The 18,965-nt window shown below is 35.8% G+C and overlaps 1 long non-coding RNA gene across 13 annotated transcripts in view; it reads left to right on the forward strand.

Annotated features, from left to right (window-relative positions):
* The window catches only part of LOC129060514 (uncharacterized), a 31,203-nt gene extending 14,835 nt beyond the window's left edge, over positions 1-16,368 (forward strand). For 4 of the 13 annotated variants that reach the window (XR_008527300.2, XR_008527313.1, XR_008527303.1 and 1 more), the window contains 4 exons: positions 6,292-6,422; positions 6,720-6,820; positions 10,286-10,459; positions 12,244-16,368. This is a non-coding gene — a long non-coding RNA (uncharacterized LOC129060514). The other 9 variants (XR_008527309.2, XR_008527305.1, XR_008527304.2 and 6 more) reach the window with 5 other exon arrangements.
* Positions 16,369-18,965: the final 2,597 nt, after the last annotated feature.

The following is an 18,965-nucleotide window of genomic DNA, read 5'->3' on the forward strand; positions in this document are numbered from 1 at the left end:
AGTTGTTTGCTTCTACTTCTGTTTTTAAGAGATAGCATCTCAGTTGTTTAAGCTGGAATGCAGTGGCAAGATCATGGCTTACTGCAACCTTGACTTCTTAGGCTCAAGCAGTCCTCCCGTCTCAGCCTCTAGAGTGCTGGGATCACAAATGCATGCCACCATACCTGGCTAACTTTTCTTTTCTTTTTTATTTTTTTGAGATGGAATCTCACACTGTCACTGGGCTGGAGTGCAGTGGCGTGATCTCGGCTCACTGCAACCTCTGCCTCCCGGGTTCAAGTGATTCTCCTGCCTCAACCTTCCAAGTAGCTGGGATTACAGGTGCCCACCACCATGCCCAGCGAATTTTTAAATATTTTTTTTAGTAGAGATGGGGTATCACCATGTTGGCCAGGCTGGTCTCGAACTCCTGACCTTGTGATTTGCCCACCTCGGCCTCCCAAAGTGGTGGGACTACAGGCGTGATCCATCACACCTGGCCAACTTTTCTTTTTTTTTTTAAGAGGCAGGGTCTTGCTCTGTTGTCCAGGTTGGTCTCAATTCCTGGGCCCAAGCAGTTCTCCCACCTGGGCCTGCCAAGGTGCTAGTATTATAGGAGTGAGCCACTGCGCCCAGCCCTTTATAGTTTTTTTCTTTTTTTTGAGATGAAGTTTCCCTCTGTCACCAGGCTGGAGTGCAGTGGCACGATCTCGGCTTACTGCAACCTCAGCCTCTCTGGTTCAAGCGACTCTCCTGCCTCATCCTCCTGAGTAGCTGGGACTACAGATGTGTGCCACCATGCCCAGCTACTTTTTGTAGTTTTAGTAGAGACAGGGTTTCGCCATGTTGGCTAGGATGGTCTCAATCTCTTGACCGTGAAGAGAGTTTTCATGTTAGTATGGCTGAAAAAAAAATCACAAAAGATGGCAAAAACCACAACCTAGCACAAAAGCCATCACAATCTTACACATAAAAATATTCTGAAGATATCTTAGCAACTGCCTGTCCAACCTCAGATTGGTGTCATTCTTCTATTAATCTTTTAAGACAAGGATAATCATTTCAAAATAATTAGATAAAATTCCTCATTTTTCCTTTAAAACTTTGTGTTTCCTTACCTCCCTTAATATGCATATAGTTTATTATTGCATGCCTATTCCTATTGCAATGTTCTATTCCCAAATATGTATATTTTTAATTTTAGAGAGCTTGCTCTGTTATTTAGCCTGACAGTATAAAGATGCACTGTGAACTATAAAGTTCTAACTTAAATTAAAATAAGATATTATTTGAATATAATAAAGGGAAACTTTATCCTTTAAATACTGTCATTCTAAAGCTGTCACAATTAGGGTTAGGGCATTCAAAAATGATGTAAATGTTTTATTCATAAATTGTCAAAAAGATAATTCAAAATAGAAATTATTTTAAAAATTTAAAGTACTACAACAAAATATTTATATCACAATTTAGCATTGTGATTTATGCATAAAATCACACATACATTCAAACACAGAGATACACATGTATATTTTTCATTTAACATTGAATAAATTGTTTAAGGCAACCCTTCCATTTTCCACATGAAGAACACTGGGGTTCAGAGATACTATGTAACTTGACCAACATAATTTAGCTGGTCAGGAACAGAATGGATACTATACAGTAATCCTCCCTGATTTGCAGTTTTCACTTTTTGCAGTTTCAGTTACCTGCAGTCAACCTAAGTCCAAAAATATTCAATGGAAACTTCCAGAAATAAACAATTAATAACTTTAAAATTGCAGGATGAGTAGCGTAATAAAATCTGACACCATCCCTCTCTGTCATATTTGGGACTTGAATTATCCTTTTGTCTGGTGTATCCCTGCAATATACACTACCTGCCTGTTGATCACTTAGTAGCTCTCTTGGGTATCAGAAAGATTGTCACAATATCACAGTGCTGTGTTCAAACAGCCCGTGCTTTACTTAATAATGGCCACAAAATGCAAAAGTAGTGATGCTAGCAATTTGGATATGCCAAAGAAAAGCCATAAAATGCTTCCTGTAAGTGAAAGGCGAAAGTTCCCAACTTAATTAGGGAAGGAAAAAAAATCATATGCTGAGGTTGCTGAGACCCAAAGAGATAATAAATCTTCTATCTATGAAATTGTGAAGAAGGAGAAAAAATGTGCTAGTTTTGCTGTCACACCTGAAACTTAAAATGCTACAGCCACAGTGCACGGTAAGTGATTAGGTAAGATGGAAAAGTCATTAAATTTGTGGATGAGAGACATGAACAGAAACATATTTCAAATGACAGCAATTGGGTTTGGTACTATCTGCAGTTTCAGGCACCCACTGGCCTCCTTGGGAGGTATCCCTTGCAAATAAAAAGAACTTCTATAATCCATATTTCATTCTAATGCCAAAGATAAAGCTAAAACATTTATTTGCACTTTATAATGATTGAGCAAAATATTATTTTATTAATGAATTTTAGATTTTATCAAAATAAGAGTAAGATTACTACAATGACTTTAATTCTAAACATTACCTCTTTGAAGCAAAGATATTGAAATCTTCAATTAAATTTAGGCAATTACGTAGGGTAAAAAAAGCATATATTTTACTATGTACCAGCTTAATTCACAATAGTAAGATTTTCTAATAAAATACATCATATAGAATTCCTAGCCTGGTGATAGGAAATGTATAATTTATTAATTTTGTTAACTTTGCTAAATATGAGATGCCTAAAATTGGAACCTATCTTCATATGTTGCCATTGAAATTGAAAATAAATTTGATCCCTGATGAAATATTCACATTTTTTTCAGTTCAATGGAAATTAATATTGATTCATCATCTTTAGTACACTGGAGACCACATTAAAGTGTCAAACTACTAGCTTGTCATCTTCATTGACAATTAAATTTCCTTTAAAACAGAGATGTGGGAAATTGAATTTGTTCATTGTAAATGGAAAAAAAAAGATTGAATTGCATACTGGTTCCCAGAATGAGTGAATCCTTTCTGGAGGAAACAGTATTAAATAAGATTATGAACAAGAGAGACTATTTTCTCTTTGATAATGTTAATGGATTGGATTTCAGAGTGATTGCCAGAAGTTAAAATTACTCCATTGGTTGGAAAAGTAAACGGTGGAGACCTTATGGAAAATTAACAATTTTTTAAAATGCCTAGATTTGTACAGAGCCTTCTCCAACTTCTGGTTTTATAGCAGCAGGAAACCAAACTAGACTCAATTCTTCAACCCTAGGTTGTAAAGTTGGACAGAGGAGAATAATATGCCATTGAGAAGGTTTCTGAACATTGCTTGCCCTTCCTCCTAAATCTGTAAACGTAATGAGCAGTTCATACCTGTAATATGGTATTTCTGACTCAGTAAGCACTTAAGGATGTTATAAGCATTCTTTGAATCCTGGGAAATATAAACATCAAGCTGGTCTTATCTGGAACCACGGAGTTCTTAAGTGTGTTTGACAAATATAGATGGTAAATAGATGGGTATAATAAAAAAAGAGGATGACAAAAAAATTAAATCATTTTTATGAAATGTCTGTATATTATCAAGAAAAAAAAATCAAGCTTGGATCACTTTTGTGGAGACCATCACAACGCAGCACAAAAGCATTGATTTTTAGTTTTCAACGAAGTGGCTTTGACATAAAATTGTGAAATAGACACTCTTCACCTCCCTTGATAATCCTTCACTATTTTATTATGAGTCCAATAAACTAACACTCTTTCTCCACATATACTTTAAAAATGTTTTTTAGTCATTTTGCTCCTATGGGCATGTAACTAATAACAGCTTTAAATTACACAGGAAGATTCATTTATACTCTGACACTCGAGGCCCCATCGTTAATTCAATGTTAAGGTACCTAGCATTATGTGTACCACAATATTCCCTACCCTACTGCATACATTCACAAATCTTCTCTGATAGAAAAGACGTACACACTGATATTCGCTATCCTATAACACTCAAATGTTTAGCAAATAAACTTTTGTCTAATATTTTCTTTAAAAATGTGTGCCAATCTCATTTTGTTTTCTTTTTGCAAACTCTTCAAATTATATTGTGCAATATATTTTTCTTAAATCATTTTCCCCTCTACTCTTCAGATTTGGTAACTTACATTGATCTGTCATCCAAAACATTGACATTCCTCCAAATGAGTAAAGTCCATCTACTTCGGTTTTAAAATTTTATTCTTATTTTTAAAATTTCTATTGTAAACACTTTATTGTATAAATCTTATGTGATTTGACATATATGTCACATATATGTCAATAATTTGTGTATCTACATATACACAAATTATTACTGCAGGTAAGCAATTCAACATATTTGTTACTTTCCATCATTACCTTTTTGTTGTTGTTGTAAGAGCACCTAAAATCTACATCCTTGGCATATTTTTACTATACAATGCAGTATTATTAACTGTAGTATTCTTGCTGTACATTAGATCTCTAGACTACTTAACTTAAAGTTAGTGCTCTTTCATCTAATCTTTCCATTTCGTCTCATTCCCCACCTCTGATAAACACCATTCTACTCTCTGTGTTTTTGTATTTGACTTTTTTTTTTTCAGGATTCCACATGTAAGTGAGATCATGATTTTTTTTTCCTGTGTCTGGCTTATGTCACTTAGCATGACATCCTCCACGTTTATTCATGTTGTTGCAAATGACAATTTCTACTTCTTTTTTAAGACTGAATAATATTCTATCGTATAGAGTATAAAATATAAAATTCATTTTTTCACTTAATTCTCAGAACACTTTTACATTTATAGAAAATTTACAAACATAATACCAGAGTCTCATATGCCCTGCACCCAGTTCCCCATACTGTGAACATCTTACATTAGTTTGACAGATTTGTCACAATTAACAAACAAATATTAATACACAAATATTAACTAAATTCCATATTTGATTAAGATATTCTTAGTTTTTACCTAATGTTGTTTGTTGTTGTTTTCATTCCAGGATCTCACCAAAGTTCTTGCATTGCATTTAGTCATTATATCTGCTCTTGGTTGTGACAGTTTCTCAGATCTCCCTGTTTTTGATGACCTTGACAGTTCTGAGTGATACTATTTGAATACTTTGTAGAATGTCCCTCAATTATTATTTGTCTGATATTTCGTCATGTTTATATTGGATTTATGTTTTTTTTTTGGTTGGAAGACCACAGAAGTAAGGTCAATTGTTTTCATATTATAGCAAAGTAAATGCTATATACATGATTAATGGCTATTGATGTTGACCTTGATTGCCAGGCTAAGGTAGTGTTTGTCAGGTTCTTGCAGTGTAAAATTACTTTTTTTCCTCCCTGTCTATACTGTACTCTGTGGAAGGAAGTTACTATGTGCAACTCAAACACAAATATACACACACATTAGTTTGTTTAATTTTCTGATTATTGACCATGGGAGAGCTAGCCTGGTACCTAATGGAAAAGATATTCTCCTAGAAAATGAGTTGAAATCATTTTTTTGTATTTACGAAATAATTATTATAAATAGCTTCTACATTCATGAGTGTGCTTGGAAATTGTACTGTATAATAAATCTTATTCTTCCATTTTCCTTTCATGTAAAATAAAACTTCTGTCAGAGAGTATGAAAATTACCTAATGACATATTTTTCTCCTATTTCTGTAGACTTCTTAAATATTTCTAGATTATTTCCATTGTTATTTCTGGACATCTATTCAGATAAGGATCACACAGTGGTTGTTGTCAGTGGTTTGTATATAATTGTATAACATCTTTTGTAAAACACAGTCAGAATCTTTAAGCGTAATCTGTTAAAAAGAAAACAACTAAAAGTAAACAAAAGAAAAAATTATTTCCTCTTTTTTCCACATAACTTTTACTTCAAGATTCTAAGCTGAATATGTCCAAGTGAAATTACACTGACTTCCTTCTGTATCTATTTTATAACTTCATGCATCTTGAAATGCATTTTTATGTTCATTATTGAATTCATATCCGCAAATTTTATCTACCAAATATTTTATAGAACTGAGGAAGCATAATTTTAATGCCGATATGTGAAGTAGTTATCATTAACAATATTTTTAATAATGTGTTTTTAAGCTATTCCAGTCTTCTGGCAGGATGCAACCTTTAATCCTTTGTCCTCCATGAACTTCCTCCTCAGTAAGCTTGTCTTACTTGTTAAATTCCTATTAGGATGTCTACATGGATTCTTACAGAATGTTTTAATTGCATCATTAATTAAACATCTAGACATTGATTTTACTTACTATTTGATCTTTTACAGATCAGAACTAATTTAAAAAATTATTTCTAGAGCTACTGCATTGCTGTCTAGTGGAATAGATTTTATTGCAGATGGTCCAGAGACTCGACTGATAGCTACAATCTGCCAGCACTGGCTCTTGAAGATAAGTGGTAAGGAAATAATTGCCTTCCTCCTTTAACTCTACCTTATTCACTAGCAATTCCTTATCCTGTATGAGATGACTTTACTTCCAACCGATCTTGAGTGTATGGAAAATTTGAGAACTGCCTAGACATGGCACAAATGCAGAATACATGTAGCCAATTAGTGGGAAACAAATATTAAAATATAAACAGGTAGGTGTTTAAATTAAAAAACAGAAAATCCTAAGAAATTTTTATAAATTAGAGTGAAAAAATTACTAAAAATTTTTTAATTTATCTCTTATCCATTTGACATTATCTAAGAAAGTTTGAAGGATTTTAAAGAGGCAAGTAATGGGATTAAATCTTCACTTGGGTATGTCAGACACATCAGCCACCCAAATGTCAGGAGTGACATTCCTAAGGTGAGATCATTGTAGTTGTCTGTGGTAATTGTGCCCTTTATTCCTTCTCTTATTTCTCTCTACAATCCTTTCTTGCCAAAGCTGCCTTTATCCCCAGGGCCATATATTCAGTGTTCCTTCCCTCATTTTATAAGGAGAGGGTTTAGACGATGTATCCTAGGTTCAGATGAGGATTAACAATTGTGTTATTTTAGCATTCATTGAGAAGATGTATTTGAAAACCTCTTCTAACAGTGATATTTCGTTCATTTATCACTTGAATAGTTTCAGATAAATAATACCTGCTAGAGAAACTTTTGGTAGTTTCCTTTTTTTTTTTTTTGAGACGGAGTCTTACTCTGTCACCCAGGCTGGAGTGCAGTGGTGTAATCTCAGCTCACTGCAACCTCTCCTGGGTTCAAGTGATTCTCCTGCCTCAGTCTCCTGAGTATCTGGGATTACAGGCACGCACCACCACATCCAGCTAATTTTTGTATTTTTAGTAGAGACGGGGTTTTACCGTATTGGCCAGGCTGGTCTTGAACTCCTGACCTCAGATGATCCACCCACCTTGGCCTCCCAAAGTGGTGGAATTACAGGTGTGAGCCACCACACCCAGCCTACTGTTGGTGCTTTCTAATGATACTAAAAGTATAAAGAAAATTTTCTTGGAAGTATAGAAATCACTGGACTTCTAGACAGCTTTTCTAGACAAGGAGAAGAGTTTGGGGGATGACAAATAATAGAAATTAACTTGTGCAACTCTTATTTAGGAATATAATAATGAGAGATTAAATAATAGAAAATATGCATATGCTTAAGTCATAGTTACCATCCATACTTGATTAGCCGTTTGTCATATCCATAATTTAAATTTTGGTTGCTCACATATTTGATGATCACAAGGAAGCTTGATATTTTGCAATAAAAATAATAAAATTTGGGATTTAAGATTGTTCAGCTCAATACCTTTCTTGTGCTCCCCTTTTATTCTATAACCTGAAACTGAGAGAATAAAAAGGGAGAACAAATATGCTTTTTAAAATCCTTTTTAAAAATTTCAACTTTTATTCTAGATTCAGGTTTGTTACATGGGTATATTGGGTGATGCTGAGGTTTGGCCAGGTAGTGAGCATAGAATCTAGTAGTTGGTTTTCCAGCCCGCTACCCTACTTCTCCCAGTAGTCTCCAGTATTTATTGTTCTTGTCTACATGCCAATGTTTGGCTCCCACTTATGAGTGAGAACACATGGTATTTGTTTTTCTGTTCCTGTGTTTTCCTGGGATAATGGTCTCCAGCTGCATCCATGTTGATGCAAAGAACGTGATTTTGTTCTTTTTTATGGCTGCATAGTATTCCATGGTATACATACACCAAATTTTCTTTACCCAATCCACCATTAATGGGCACCTAACTTGATTCCATGTCTTTGTGTTTGTGAATAGTGCTGCAATGAGCATACTAGGGCATGTCTTTCTTTGGTGGAATAATTTATTTTCCTTTGGATATATACCCAGTAAAAGGATTGCTGGGTTGAATGGTGGTACCCTTTTAAGTTCTTTGAGAAATCTCCAAAATGCTTTTCACAGAGGCTGAACTAATTTACATTCCCAGCAACTTTGTATAAGTGCTCCCTTTTCTCCACAGCCTCATCATCATGTTATTTTTTGACATTTTAGTAATAGCCATTCTGACTGGCGTGAGATGGTATCTCATTATGGTTTTGATTTACATTTCTCTAATGATTAGTAATGTTGAGAATTTTTTGATATAATTGTTGGCTGCATGTATGTCTTCTTTTGAGAAGTGTCTGTTCATGTTCTTTGCCAAGTTTTTAATGAGGTTGTTTTATGCTTGTTAAATTGCTTGTTACTTATAGATTCTGGATATTAGACTTTTGTTGGATGTATGGTTTGCAATTTTTTTCTCCCATGCTATAGGTTTTCTGTTTATTCTGTTAATTGTCTCTTTAGTTTTGTAGAAGCTCTTTAGTTTAATTAAGTCCCATTTGTCAATTTTTGGTTTTATTGTGATTACTTTTGAAGACTTAGCCATAAATTATCTGCAAAGGCTGATGTCTGGAATATTGTTTTCTTGGTTTTCTTCTAGTAGTTTTATAGTTTGAGGTCTTACATTTAAATCTTTAATCAATACTGAGAAAATTTTAATATATGGTGAAAGGTAGGGTTCCAGTTTGGTTCTTCTGCATATGGTTAGATAGTTATCCCAGCACCATTTATTGAATAGGGAGTCTTTCCTCACTGCTTATTTTTGTCTACTTTGTTGAAGATTAGATGGTTTTAGGCCTGTGGCTTTATTTCTAGGTTCTCTATTCTCTTCCATTGGTCTATGTGTCTATTTTTATATTATTACCATCTATTTTATAGTAACCTTATAGTATAGTTTGAAATCAGATAGCGTGATGCCTCTGGATTTGTTCTTTTTGTTTAGGGTTGCTTTGGCTTTTCAGGCTCTTTTTGGTTGCAGATGAATTTTAGAACAGTTTTTTTTTTAATCTGTGAAAAATGGCATTAGTAGTTTAATTAGAATAAAATTGAATATGCAGATTACTTTGGGGGCAGAATGGTGATTTCAATGATATCGATGCTTCCAATCCATGAGTATGGAATGTTTTTCCATTTGTATGTGTCACCTATGAGTTCTTTCAGCAGTATTTTGTAGTTCTTCTTGTAGAGATTTTTGTCTTCTTCATTAGATGGATTCCTAGGTCTTTTTTATTTTTGGCTATTTTTAATGGGTTTGTATTCTTGATTTGTCTGTGAGCTTGAATATTATTGGTGTATAGAAATCCTACTACTTTTTATACATTGATTTTGTATCCTAAAACATAACTGACGTCATTTTTCAGTTCTTGGAGCCTTTTGGTGGAGACATTATGGTTTGCTAGGTATATAATCACATCATCAACAAAGATAAATAATTTGACTTCTTCTTTTCTTATTTAAATTCATTTTGTTTCTTTATTTTGCCTGACTGCACTGGCTAAGACTTCCATTATTATGTTGAATAATGAGTGGTGATAGTGGGCATCCTTGTCTTGTTACTGTTCTTAAAGAAAATGCTTCCAGCTTTTGCCCATTTAGTATGAGGTTGGTTGTGGCTTTGTCAGAGATGGCTATTATTATTTTGAGGTATGTCCTTTGATTGAGGGTTTTTATCAAGAAAGGATACTACATTTTATCAAAAACTCTTTCTGCATCTATTGAAATGATCATATGGTTTATGTTTTTAATTCTATTTATGTAGTGAATCGTAATTATTGATTTGCACATGTTGAACTAGCCTTGCATCCCAGGAATACAGCCTACTTGATTGTGGTGAATTAACTTTTTGATGTGCTGCCATATATGGTTTGCTAGTATTTTGCTGAGGAGTTTTGCATCTATGTTAATTCAGTATATTGTCCTATAGCTTCTTGTTAAGTGTTAAGATTTTCACCATGTTTACCATTCTTCCCTGAATAGGCTACTATCAGTCTGTTGTCACGAGATGTTTTATAAGGAAATAAAATCATGTTATGAGAAAAGGGATTCAGATATGAAATGCAAGGCCAATAACTGAAGAAGTTATAAAATAAGAGTCTACCAATTTTAAATTTTTTGGCCTAGTCACATCAAAGGGAAGGATTCTAGGACAAGGTTTGTTAATAATTTGTTTTTTTTTAGCCAGTTCATCTCTACTGGGGCCCTCTAACATCCTTACTATATTTTATATTATTTCCTTTGTGTGTGTGTGTGTGTGTTTGTGTGTGTGTGTGTTTTCACCTTAACATATACAATCACCGTAACATAGAAAATCTTTAGGGGATGAGAGCTGGGAGGGTAGAGAATGCTATCTAACCCTCTCACCATCCTCAACAAATTGTGTCTACTCTAATTTTCTTAAGGTAAACAGATTTGGGGACTTTAAACACAGGAAGAGTTTCCCTAATTTCTCTGCAATTATGCTATTATATCTCTTTTCTGAGACTATGGAAGCATAATGGCTGAGCAATGGGCTAAGGTAGGAGCAAATGAAGTGAAGAGGGAATAAGAGCTTTATTTAAGTTTCAAGCCCATTATTCTGTTACATATATCTTTGCTTTTCTAGTAGTGCTTTTCATATAAAAGGTCCTCATTAAACATTTGGTGAGTGAATGAGTGACCTGGAATGAACAGTGCCTGTACATAAAGTCTGAGGTGACCAGGACACCTTCCAATTTCAGAAACTACTATTAGGCAGCTGTGACCCTTGAAAGACTATGGCTTCAGCTGGAGCTCATATAAATTCAGCATGTTAAAGAATATTAAACTTTTGTTGTTGAATATTCAAAAGTATAGCAAGTTGTTAGAAATGGCCTGAAATTTATTTTTGTTTATAAAAGTGTTCCCAGCTTTAAAATGAGCTGTTCCCAAATTAGTAGGGCAATTTTGGTGAGATTATATTCATGAGGCCTTACACAGAACTGGGAATGAATATGAAAAAAAGCTGAAAGGACTATTTATGTATGGGAAAGTTATAAAGGAGTATGTCTGGATGAGTAAAAGTCTACTTAAAGGATTGCACCACAGCTTGTGCCTGACAACTTTGGAGACATGATTGAGGGATTAAAGTAGAACAGAGTCTTTAATAAAAAGTTGCTCTGTTAGTCAGGAGGGCACACACAGGAATGCTTTGATGGCCATATGTCAATGTGTGAATCTGAATTGGAAGGGACAATTTTTCCTATACATCTGCAAGGCACAGCATTGTTGTGGTGTTTTGGTGCAAAGACTCTAGGGGATTCATTATCAGGACTGATATCATGAACGTTTTGTGATAGCTGCCAGTACCAAAGCACCAGCAGCAATAGCAGTGATGGAGAACCTGGAAGAGACATCACAGGCATGAGCATTAGTAATATTAAGAGCAGGTAAAGAAGAGCATCTGGACATCAGGTGAGAGAATGCTCAAAGTACCAGTCAAATTGAGTGTGATGTGTCTGGGAAGCTACTAAGTGAAGGAGAGTTGTTCTTTATAATGCTGGAAGTATGTCAATAGCATGTAACATCATAAGCCACACAAAGCTGCTCACAGTGAAGCCCCATTTGTGCCCAGTATTGTCTGAATTGATGAAACAGAGTTTTCATGATTAACTCGGACATATTTGCTTGGTTTTCAAAAGATTCTTACAATCACTATCTTGGAAGAGTTAATTTAATAATGTGCCCTCAGCCCAGGAGGACTCTTGGTATGATACAGTTACCTGAGATACAGTTAACTGAGATACAGTTACCAGATTAGAAAAGAAAAGTGCAGGACACCCATTTAAAACTGAATTTCAGAAAAACAGCAAATTTTTTAGTGTAATATTGTTCCAAATAATACCTGGAACATACTTATATGAAAAAAATGTTGTTTATTAACAATCCAAATTCAACTGGATGTTCTGTCTTTCATCTAGTAACCCTACACTGGACCTGTTGCATCAGTAACCTCCATCTGCCAGGTGGCCATCGCTTCTTATTTCTTTACAAAGGTGGAGGCGTGGTGAGGTTCTGCATCATATAAGATTGCACTTGACTCTGACTCTGCAGCTGCTCTGCTTGCTTCCTCACTGGTGTCCCCTGCTCCTGGGTGAGGCACTTCACTGTTCATGGCCTTCCGTCTGCATGGGAGTGGAGCATGTTCCTGACTTGGTTTCTGCAGTCAGCACATCATCATCGATTTACCTCATGGTCTCCTGTGCTTCTTTCTCTCCCATTTCAATAGAAATTCCTTTCTCTGGTCACCTCTTTTAGAAGAATATACTTTAGAAAAAACTGTTTTCATTTTGTACCGTACAACTCTCTCCTTTCCAGGAGTAGGTGTGTAGATGGTGTACAGTAGGTGTGTAGTGATAGGTTGAAGGAACATTCAGGCACAATTAATAAAGTACTAAGAAGCATTGTTTTCTACAGAAACTATGCCCTAGCTCCAAGTTCCCCCACTATGTGGAGCTCCTTCCTTCTTTGTGATAATTTTTGAGTAAGAGAGTCAACTGCCTTTCTATGAAACACATTCCCATGAGTTATTCCTGATCTCAGGTTCTTCGGATATTTGTGTAACTATGTCTACAGTCCTATTTTGACTGAAATCAAGTTCTCTTCCTTGGGATTTCTGGACCTAAGGGAATAAGAAAATACAGTGAAACCTTTGTTTTCATATTCCTACATGAAAATTAAGAAGGCTGTTTTTTTCCTTTTGTTTGTTTCTGGATTTTTGTTTTGTTTTGTGTGGCTGGTTTTGCCTTGTTTGATATTATATAGAAGACACAGAGAAAGTCAAGCTTGTCTTATCCATCTGTTTTAATGAGGTATTTTGAGTATCAGCCCTAGCCCAGATGAAAAACCTTATTGGACTTTCTAGTTAAATGCTTTCTATCTCAGCCCTTGCACAGAAAAAAAATTGTATTGCATTCTCTAGTTAAATACTTTCCATGTAAAGTAGATTTTTTTATTTATTTGCATGTATATTCTTTCATCTTTGAAGAATACACATATATGAGTTTTATCACTTCTTTCTCAAAGAAGAAAGGATTTATGTTTGGTAATATGTAAGATATGAGAAACATCAAGACTCAAAGATAAACTTTGCTCTCAGATGTCTGGTCACTAATTGTGCTACCCATCTCTGTGCTTGAATTTCCTTTCCTGTTAGGTGAGAATAATGAACCCTGCTGTTGTGGATTTTTTTAATAGTAGGGTGCTATTACATTCTGGAATTAATCAAGGAGTTACTTAATAAAATATATTCCAGTGTATTATAAGCACTTTTAGCTTTAAAAAGTGAACTTTTTAGTTGAGACTACAGGATTTTGATCTCATACCGTGACAAGAAGATCTTGCCCATTTGTTTCATATAAAGTGGTTGAAATAATTTAATATTCATCTCACCCTTAAATGACTCTCTTTGATGCCTGATTTTCAGTAAGCCTTTGAATTTCTCTGTTTTCAAAAATATTGCTTCCAGGGGGCAGATTGCCATGGTTTTCTCAAATTAACTTCCAGGCATGCTTATGTAAAGGGGAACTTGGTTAGTAAAATGGACAGGGTTTATTTGTCAGAGGAAATGACTCCAGAAGAAATGTAGACACAAAAGTGCCACTATAGGGAAATTGAAGAGCTGAGCTCTTACTCTCAGCTTTAACAATAAAATGCTTTGTGACACTCAGAAACCTCTTTTGACTTTGAGACCTCAATTTCTTTAAATCTTAAAACATAACAATAGACTACATTTGTGATTCTCAAAGACAGTTGAACAGAATCATCTTGAGGTTTTATCTTTTAAGTTAAGATTCCTAGATTCCTCCCCAGAATTCATGACTCTGGCAACCCTACCTGGGAAATTTCCTTGTTCCAATGATTGCCTTACAAAACAGCAACAGTCAAGGTGCAATTGAAATAGGAGAGTTCCCTGGCCCCCCTCCCAGGATGTACAACAGTAGTGTAGCTTGGCCCCATCTCTGCTTATAGGAGTGGGAGCATGCAGACAGGCAGGTGCAGTAGCCAGGTCCAGTGCTTCTGGGCTCTGGCCCCATGGTAGCATCTAGGGTTGCCTGTGACTCCTGAAGCCCAAGTAGGCGTGTGTTACAGTGCTCTCTTTTAGATTTGCCATCTGTGGATGATTTAAGTGCTAAACAGCTCAGTGGACCCTCTGCCTTTTTGCAAGGGCAGAGGGCCAGTGTGACAGCTTTCTTTATCCCCAGCTCTTGTCTGCCATCCAGGAAAAATCAGGTCATGCACAGACTTAAAGGATGGTGAATACAGGGGTTTTATTGAGTGTTGGAGGTGGCTTTCAGTGGGATGGGTGGTGAGCTAGAAACAGGATGGAGTGGGAAGATGATCTTCCCCTGGAGTTTGGCCATCCAGCAGCTGATCTTCTCTTCAACCCTCCCCAGCCAAACTCCTCTGGATGTTCAGATGTTCCTTCTCCTCTCTCCTTCTCTGCTGCTCTTCTGCTTTTCTGTTCATCTGCCCATATGCTCATGGAGCCTGGGGTTTGGGGTTTATATGGGTACAGGATGGGGGGGTGTGGTAGGCCAAAAGGCAATGTTTGGGCAAGAAGACAGGAATTCCTGTTCCCATTTAGGGCTGTGGGTTTCCAGGCTTGGGGGTGGGGCTTTTGCTGGGGAACCACCCTCTTCTACCCAGTATTTCTGTCTCCTGTCCATATCGCAGTTGGTTTGGTGCCAGAAAAAAAAAATGTGAGTTCATAATATTTGAAGTCAAAAATATGAAGTGTGTTTAAGTTAAAAATACTGTATACAGGCCAGGCGCAGGGTCTCAAGCCTGTAATCTCAGCACTTTGGGCGGCCGAGGTGGGCGGATCACAAGGTCAGAAGAACAAGACCATCCTGGCTAACATGGTGAAATCCCGTCTCTACTAAAAATACAAGAAATTAGCCGGGTGTGGTGGCATGTGCCTGTAGTCCTAGCTACTGGGGAGGCTGAGGCAGGAGAATCATTTGAACCCGGAAGGTGGAGGTTTCAGTGAGCTGAGACCGCACCACTGCACTCCAGCCTGGGCAACAGAGAGAGACTCTCTCTCTCAAAAAAAAAAAAAATACTGTATACAAATAATAAATACTACATATAGATATAAAAATGAGATTAAGAAAGTTGCAACATTAATCTAGGTAGAAATAATAGATGAAAAAATACATTGTGATGAGCAGATCCTGGAAATCTGTAATTTTTATCTGTTCCAGATGGTTCTGAAGATTAGTGATGAAAAGAAATGACTGGGCTCTTTCAGCTCAAATATTTTATTTCATGTAAGGCTCTGATTGCTATCACTGATCTGTAGTTTCCTTCTATAATAGAGATGGATATTAAATAACTGACTACCCTTAAAATGAAATTGTCCTTTATTTGATAGTCATACATGGTGGTCATCCTGGATTTCAAAAACTGCCTTAGCAAACACACAGGAAGGAGGGCTATCTCAAGCAGTCTAATACCCATTGCTCTTCACTAGGCAGAGCATGTCCTCATGAACTCACAGTTCTGTTTGTACTAGAGGGAGCCCGTATAGACATGCTGTCAGATCAAGCCTCTACGTTTCAAGCCAGTAGACAGATGAACTGTGTGTTTAATCCCTCTGTAGAAAGTGCAGTATTCAAGGTTTTATGAGGTGTTCTATTATATCTTTTACCTGAATTTATTGAGCATGTATTGATTATTATTTGTTTAGAACTACACACAAAAAACAAAATCATAATCCTTTTGTTCCTAAAGCTGAAAAAAAGGAGATATAACAAAAGAAAAAAAAGACTGTATATCATTATGAGAAAAAAAATGAGTAAAATAAGCTATACGGATTTTTGAAGAAGGAAGAAATCAGTGGTGGTTAGAACAATCTAGAAAGTCTGTATGATAGGAGATATGCTCTGAGTGAGTAGAATTTGGTTATGCTGGAGGCGAAAAAAAAATACAGATGTTGACCTTAAACAACTACAAGCCAGTCTTTTAATCATTGACGTGCAAAACCCCTGCAAAAAGTTCACCAGGTTCATTACACACTAAAGCATCTTTATTCCATTCCGTACATTCCAGATGTTGTATTTTAATTTTGTCCCTCAATTTTCTATAAGTTATATAGAATCTATATAATATTATATATATAGAAGTCATTTTCTTTCGACATAATTCTTTGATAAAATATTGTTTGGGTTTGGGATTTTTGTTTTGTTTTGTTTTGCTTCCATGAGCACTTTTAGACTCTAATGAAGTTTCACACACTTATTTTCCTAATAACTCTATGTAATCATCATTCCCTCTTCAAAAATATGGAAACCTATATAACAAGTTATTTTTACTTTTTTCCTTGGCCTGCCCTAAAGTTTAGTCATGTTGGCATTATTAGAGCAGAGCAATTTCTCCATGTGCACTGTTCATTCTAGTTTTTATCTTCATTTCAAAATAGTGGAATCTGTTTTATTATAAGTTTGAAAGTACAAGTTTTAAACAATTGCATATTCTCCTTAAAGATCTACAATTTTCATTCTTTCTCTCAGAACATCTGCTTGTCAAGAGGATTTTTAAAATTCCATTAATTCTACCTAGATTAATGTTTCAACTGCTGTAATGTCAGTTTGTCCCAATATATAATATTATTATTTGTATACATAATTTTACTTACACATAATCTGTACTTCTGGCATTAGATAAATGTTATGAATTCATACTTGTCTGTGTTACCAAACCAGTTATTCTTTGAGTGTGTCCATAACGTAAGGTTATCAGTGGCACATGGAAATGTCTCAGATAGGGTTGCCAGATAAAATACTGGATGTGCACATAAATTTTAATTTTACATAAAAAATGAATGAAATTTTGTGAATTATGCAGATATGAGTCATACTTAAAATATATTGGTTATTTTTAATTCGAATTTAATTGAATCTTCTGTATTTATATTTGCCACACTGGTGACCCTACTGATAAATCATTTTATCAGGCTTCTCCAAAGTTACCTGTTTTGTGTTTTTCTTCCTTTACTTTTCCATCACTTTCTTCCTTTTTCTCCTTTGCTCAGTCAACACAGACTTTTTTACATACACTCCTGCTTCTAGTTTCTCAAAAGCCATTCTCATCTGGCATATGTATGTATATGTATCCGAAACTTTTCATACCATTCCCTTATTGTCTGCTCTTAAATCCTCCATTGCTTTCTATTTCTCTTGTGATAAAGTCGAAATTTCTCACCTTCATTTTCAGGCTCCTTCTTTACTGATTGCATGTTCCTCTTTAGTTTCATTCTCAATAAGTCTCAAAATTAATGTCACACTCCAAATGCCTTGAGAATTAACCATGTGTATTGTATATTTTCATCACTCTTCCCAGGTTTCTTCTGTGTCTGCAATATCTTCTGTCTTCTCATCTGATTATCCTGTCAACCTCTGGTACAAATCTTATCTCTTGGATGCTTTCTTGTACTTTTAAGCCTTCTTGCAATTACCCTCCTACTGAACTTATCTGTAACAGTTACTTTAACACATGATTATAATTTGTACTTTTTTTTTTTTTTTTTTTTTTTGAGACGGAGTCTCACTCTGCAGCCAGGCTAGAGTGCAGTGGCACGATCCCGGCTCACTGCAACCTCTGCCTCCCAGATTCAGGTGATTCTCCTGCCTCAGCCTCCTGAGTAGCTGGGACCACAGGTTTGTGCCACCACGTCCAGCTAATTTTTGTATTTTTAGTAGAGACGGGGTTTCACCGTGTTGGCCAGGATGATCTCCATCTCTTGACCTTGTGATCCAGCTGCCTTGGCCTCCTAAAGTGCTGGGATTACAGGCATGAGCCACCACACCCGGCCTTGTACTTTATTTTTAAACAGTGTTATATTCTTTTTGTCTGCTTCATTAAAATAGTATTGTTGTTATTGTTTTTAAGATCAAAGACTATGCCACACCTTTTTTTGAGTGCTGGTCAAACAGTGGGTGTCTTAATATGCTTAGGCTGCTATAACAAAATACAATTGACCAGATGACTTTTTTTTTTTTACAGTTCTGGGGGCTTTGAAGTCCAGGATTTGGGTCCTAACAAAAACCATTTTCCTGGTTTGCAAAAGGCCATCTTCTTGCTGTATTCTCACTTGACAGAGAGAGAGGTCATCTCTTTTGTTTCTCTTCTTATAAGGGCACTAATCTCATTCGTGAGAGCTTGACTTTCATGACATAATTACCTCCCAACCCTCCTCCCTCAATGCCATTACCTTGAGGATTAGGGTTCCAAAGTATAAATTTTGGGAGGACACATTTTGTCCACAGCAGCAGGCATTCAATAAGCATGTCTTCAACTGAATAGAAGATGATAAGGACCTCTTACTCTAAAGCGCATTGATTTCCATTGAGAAAGAAATGATAGAAGTAGTTTGGGGGAATATGGACCCAATCATACATCTGCTTTGAATATTCGCTGTGCTGGATGAAGTTTCAATTTGTTAACAATCTTAGGGGAGTTTAAGAGGGAAACCAAGTCATTATGCTTTCATCATGTAGCTTGTAGGGAAAAGAACCTATGATGCTCTGAGAGACAGCATTTTTGCTGAGTTCATTTAAGTACTTAGATATCTAAAGGCATATTCTCCTTTTCATGATTGCTCATCTTTGTACATGTCAAGTTTGAATATCTGGGATATGTT

This window comes from Pongo abelii, chromosome 6 (assembly GCF_028885655.2).
Source record: "Pongo abelii isolate AG06213 chromosome 6, NHGRI_mPonAbe1-v2.0_pri, whole genome shotgun sequence".
NCBI lineage: Eukaryota > Metazoa > Chordata > Mammalia > Primates > Hominidae > Pongo > Pongo abelii.